The sequence below is a fragment of the Pinus tabuliformis genome, chromosome 4_1, assembly GCF_031772625.1.
Source record: "Pinus tabuliformis cultivar Carrire ecotype Pingquan chromosome 4_1, CPIR1, whole genome shotgun sequence".
In the NCBI taxonomy this organism is placed as follows: Eukaryota; Viridiplantae; Streptophyta; class Pinopsida; order Pinales; family Pinaceae; genus Pinus; species Pinus tabuliformis.
The window spans coordinates 437767210-437773209 of NC_142303.1; positions in this window are offsets into that span (position 1 = coordinate 437767210).

A 6000-nucleotide genomic window follows, 5' to 3' on the forward strand; every position below is an offset into this window, starting at 1 on the left:
TTGGCCGGACCTACACTGGTCGTTTAATCCCTTGCATCTCTTGTTCCTTTCCAACATCATCCTTGTAATGAATGGTTTTCGTCTTGCAGTTCACTAACGCCCAGTGCTTCTCTAGCTAATCCATCCTGATTAGGATGTCATATGAACCAAGTGGAAGCATATTCAGATCTGCTACCACTAGCTGCCCTGCTATTGTTAAGGGGCAGTTATTAACCTTCGCCATTACTCGCCTCTTAGCCCCCGTAGCTAGCTGTACCAGCCAAGGGTTCCTGAATTTTTTAGGTTGTAATTTACACTGTTCAACTATCTTTGGGCTAATATAACTTAAAGTGGCTCCTGGATCAATTAGAACAGTGATAGAAAAGTCTAAAATTTTACCTTCAAATTCTACCATGGTGGGCTAGTACTCTGCCTGGCGGTCATCCAGAGCTGTGTTAATCCTTGGCACGCTTCGTCCCACATCGCCGACGGTTGATGCCTCATGAATCTGGGATATCTGATCAGTTCCCTTCCGTTGTGGACAGTTCTTGACGTAGTGCGGTCCGCCACAACCCCAGCACTGCACTGGGGTCTAGTTATTCCTTCGCTGTCCAGCTTGGCAGATTGTTCGCTCATTCTGGTTTCACCGATTGACTTAGATCTGAACGAACCTCTTGGTGCTGTTCTACTGTTCTGCCCTTTACTGCTTCCTTTAATTCCGCCGCCTCGGCCTCCTTTACTGTTTCCAGCAGTTTTACTACTCTTTTTCTCACTCCATTTCCTATTGGAAACGTCCCCTTTCTGTTTGTTCTGCTGATAACAGATTCTGGCCTTGCGAATAGCTTCATCCATTGTTCTAGGATTGTCAAATTCAATCCTTTCTCTCATATACATGGGTAAACTACTAACAAATCTTTGCACCTTGGCTTTTTCTTCCTTAAGGTAGGGCACATAGCGAAGCAGGGAGGTAAAACAGTTAATAAACTCATCCATAGTCTACTGTCCTAATCGCAGATCGTGGAATTCCTTTGCCTTTTCATCATAAAAGTGCTCTGTCAAATATCTTTCTTTAAAATATTTCTGGAACTTTTCCCATGTTATGGTTCGTTCGCTTACCGCTTTAACGATTTTAACCTCCTCCCACCACAGGGTTTCTTTTCCTTGTAACTGAAAGATAGCCAATCATGCCTTCAGGTTATGGTCATATTCATATAGCTGAAAATATTTGTTCATGTTAATTAACCATGCTTCAGCCGCTTCCTCTTGTTCCCCATCAAAGTGTGGGGGTTTGATTTTCCGGAATTCTCCCTGTAATTCCACTCTTTGACGTTTTGAGGTCTGCTGTTCGGATGCATTGCCAGATTGATCCTCTCCTTCCTCCGAATTTTCAGGTTCCACTTGGTAGTGCTGTTCCTCCGTCATCCTCTGCTGTTCTACACTGGGATTGGCTAACGACGGGTTCTGTCTTTCAGACAGACTTTTTAAAATTCTTTCTTGCTCCATTGTCAATCGTGCATTATCCTCCCGCAACCGAGCCATCTCATTTTTCAGGTCCTGGACTGTCTCCAATATAGCTAGGTTCGTGCTCCGTGTCTCCTCACCAAGCTGTACCCACAGCTCTGGGTTATCTCTAGGATTTGTTGCAGGTCCCTGTTCAGCCGTGGACCTGTGCGGAGCGCTGCTAGCTCGCTGCATATTACTGTTACTATCTATTGTCTTCTGTTATTCTTCTTCCCTTTTTTGCCTGGTATAAAATCAAGGGAATATTTGACACAGTGAGTTACTTTGCACATTTTAGTGAAGAAAAAAAAATAATCAAATACTATGATTACTTCCACAATTAACATGTTTGAGCTCGTCCCAGAGGTCACAGTATGGGAACCTCTGCTCTGATACCAATTTGTCACATACCCAAATTTTTATTATTATTATTAATCGTATTTAATATTCTATTGCTCATTATGGTTTCTGGTACGAACGCCTCACTGTTCGTTGACTTACCCACATATGGATTTATATGTTGTAATGTATATGAACATATATTGTTTACACAAATGATTGCTGGGAAATTAATTTATCAGCGATTATGGTTTTCATAAACCTAGGGTGGCAAGGACCCTTGAGCGATTTGGTTGATTGCTTTATTAAAATTGGGCCGCCCTATGAACCTTGGGTGTTATCAGAGTTGACAGCTCGAGGCATCCGCTGGCATTCCATTGTAATGACAGGTGGGCACGGCATTAAACACGCTGACTCGATCACGTGAAGGGAGTGGACTGGCGTTAAGTCCCCGCCTAACTCTTTACCGCCATGATCAAGGGTGTGGATGGCCCGGGATGGATCCGAGGCCGGAGACGCCTCTAGATGTCATAGCCGAGGTTTGGATGGTATATGACTTGCCCTTCTTGATTAATCGGGTTATTGTGAAGCTCGACGCCCCTTTGCTCTGCTCCGCGCCACCTCGTTCCAGTCTGAGCTCTTCTGGTAAATTCCTCATGCGCTGAGCGCTCGTTCCTCCGCCGAGCGAGTAATCTTGCGCCGATCATCCGTCTGTTCATTATATATAAACATATACTACTGAACTCTGGAGGTATGTCACGGATTGTAACCTACCGGCTCTTTTTTTCTGTTGTTCTTTTGCTTTCGGGTAGATGATTATCTTCCTTCATGTGGCGGTGCTAATTGTTCCTTGCCATGGTGTGTGCATGCAGTAGAACCGGTTCAGAGTTCGTTCAGATGAGGAGGCCCTCCTTCGAAGGCTATGGTGCTCCCGACTCTATACCAGGTGCGTTTCTCCCGGTTGCACGGTATGCGATTTGGGTTACATTTCTTACTCTTTATTTGGTCTACCCGCAGAGGGTCTCCCCTGCGCCGAGCCGTAGCCCAACCTTACCTCATCGTGGTTGGTCGCAGGTGGCAACAGGAGGCTCCCCACTGTACTATTCCGAGCCTGCCCTTGTGCTGGCCATGGGTTCCGTCGAAACGCTGGCGCTTTCCGTGGTTAAGGCTAGAGATTCCTCCAGAAAGTGGAAACTGTATTCGCATTTTAACCATTTGTAATTTGAACTGTTATGTTAATGTTGTATATCGAATGGTACTCCGGCCACGGCCATGTGGTTTACAGATGTTGGGGCTTCAGGCCCTTTTTTTTTAATTCCTTTTCTAATGATATGTTACAGATATTGGGGCTACAGACCCTGTTGGTTTTCTTTATTGTGAACTGTTACAACCGTATGGTTTTTTTATCAATTGACTTTAAATCTCCACCACTGTTTCATGTCGGCTAGGAGATTTCTTTTGCGTCAAGAATGATATGGTTCTGTTGGCCAAAGGCTGTGTAAACTTTCCATATAATGTTCTGGTTAATATTTATACTGTGGTTATGCTTTTGATACATGGTAGAAGTTTTATGTACATTCTAATGCATGAAGTCGCAACTCCCATTACGGTTCTTGCATGGATATTCTATGGTTGTCCCACTGGCAGAGTATGTGGCCTCGGTTGTCCGGCCCTATGCTTACTCTGTGGACGGGAATGGTCTGAAATTCCGCTCTTACCAAGAGCCAAATGTATTTCTCTGGTTTATAGTTCAGTTACTTTACCATTTACTGTTACTTTAACCCCGCGGATGACAGCCTAATGCTGCTGGGTTTTATGTTTAGGGTTCTGTTTGTTAATGCATTATACATTGATACTGTTAACACATCAGCATTCGTATTATTATCACATTAATCTTGGTATTGTTAACACATTATTCTTTGATACACGTTCTGTGGGGTCGTAGTTTGCAGAGGTGTACCGAGGCACTCCCGGTATTCACTATATGTTAGTTACTTCTTTATTAAAATCTCATTGCAGGGTTGTCTTGTATTGCAGGGGTTGCCCGACTCGGAGGGCTTGTCTCCCCTTACCCTTTCTATAATTATTCTATATCATGAGTTTAATGCCACACTCGAAAGACCACTAATCTTTCCTAGTAATAGAATTGAGTTATGGAGATTATTGTCTCACTTCCTTGTTTTTCATACTTGTAACTTGTAATTCGGCAAGATTCTCTCTCTGCTTTTCCCAACTACTCGGAATAGTAGTGTTGCGATCGGTCTGCTACAACCAGGGTTTTATTCTTACCCTTGCTCCTGTCATTTGGCAGTGAGACCGAAGCTTAACCGTTCGGGTCTCTGTCTGGAACAAGGCGCAGGCTCCTATACTTAAAGACTAACATCTGCTATCCAGCTAGTGTGCAATTAGGAAGTAGCAATGATATTTTTAAGCAACAATTATCTCCTATGCATTACAGATATTTATAGGGTTTAACTTAAATGACTTGCAGATACTTGCAGAGATTTGAGGGTTTCAGTCTTACTTACCTGGCCTCGGCCAGCCCTTAAGTCCCTTAGTAGATCACCTGCACGCAAGCCTGTGCATAACTATTTAGCCGCCCATCCGTGAGACTCGTCCTTCGAGACCAGAGCCTCCCCCCTTGCATTCCTCTTGCCGGATCACTATCCTCAGTAAGGTTGCACTGTGTGCTCGACTATCTAGTCCTTACCAGACGTAGTCTTTCATTCACTCTTTTTTTTTTTTTTTCCTCTGCCTGTCTCTACAGCGCAGATTTTTGCCATCCTCTCCCTTTTTCCCTGGAAGCTTTTCCAGTTAGGGAAGGTGGTTAAAGTCAGTTCCAATAACCGACTTTCCTCCCAAGAGTTGCCAACACTTATCATGAGTATTCTTTATTAAAATATTTTAATGCACATGTAAAATAAAAGAAATACTCTTAGGATCTTTTAAAAAAAAAAACAGACAATAAAATAGTCTTCCAATGTCATTCTTAATCCAGTCTTTTACCGTAATGAAATTTAAATATTTACATATTCCCGGGGTCATCACATTTTTGGTATGGTGGTAGTAAAATTATAATATTTATTTATAAAAACTAACAATTCCATTCATAATAATTTGTTATTTAAATAAAAAAAATTACATAATAATTTTTCTAAGTGAAAAATAATATGACAAAATGTGTTTAGTAAAATATCATTCTTTTGTAAACAAATGTTGATAAGTACATGGTTAATTCCTGTCATCTTGACAATATAAACATATTTTGTATGATTGTATCAATATATTCCACATATAAAATATGCAATGTTGTAACTGCTATGTAACTTATATAGCTATACTAGTATATAAATATTCTTAACTTATTTTTAAATTTGTTAAAACAAATATTATTAAACTCAGTGATCTATTAAAGTCAAATATTTTATCTACTTTATTATTTAGTTAAAAGTGTTTACATTGTGATTAAAAACAAAATAAAACAAAAAAGCTCATTTTATTTTTACTATTACATTATTTTATAAGACTTAATTGTTTTCGAGTTTTCTAAAATTGTTAAAATAAATATTATTAAATTATCAAAGACAATTATTAACTATTTATTATTTATTTAAAAGTGTTTCTCTAGAAATGATAGCGAGGCAATGTGGTTTTTTCTAAAGTCATGTTTTAGATTTATTAAATACTTGTTTATTATTTTAAAAATTGAACATTGTTATATTTATTATTTTCAATTTTAGTAACCTCACATAAATTTATTAATATTCAATCTTTATAAACAAATTTTTTTAAACCTCACATAAATTTATTAATATTCAATCTTTATAAACAAATTTTTTTAACCAATTGACAACTAAATTATACTCACTCATAATAATTACGATAACTAATAACTATTGATTTGACAACTAAATTATAATAAACTTTTCTATTTATTTAATATATTTGAAGTGACCCATGGAGAATATTGAGCGGTCCATCTTATCCATGCTGTTTGAAAAGCCAACTTCTTTTTTTCAGAAAGAAAATCATCATTGATTATATTAAAAAAATATAAAATTCTGAATACATACAGGACCGTCCCATCCTGGAACAAAAATACAGAAAAGTCGAAACAGCAAATTATACAGATACTTCCACAAAAAAATATGACTGACTTTGACTGTTTGTCTTACCATAAAG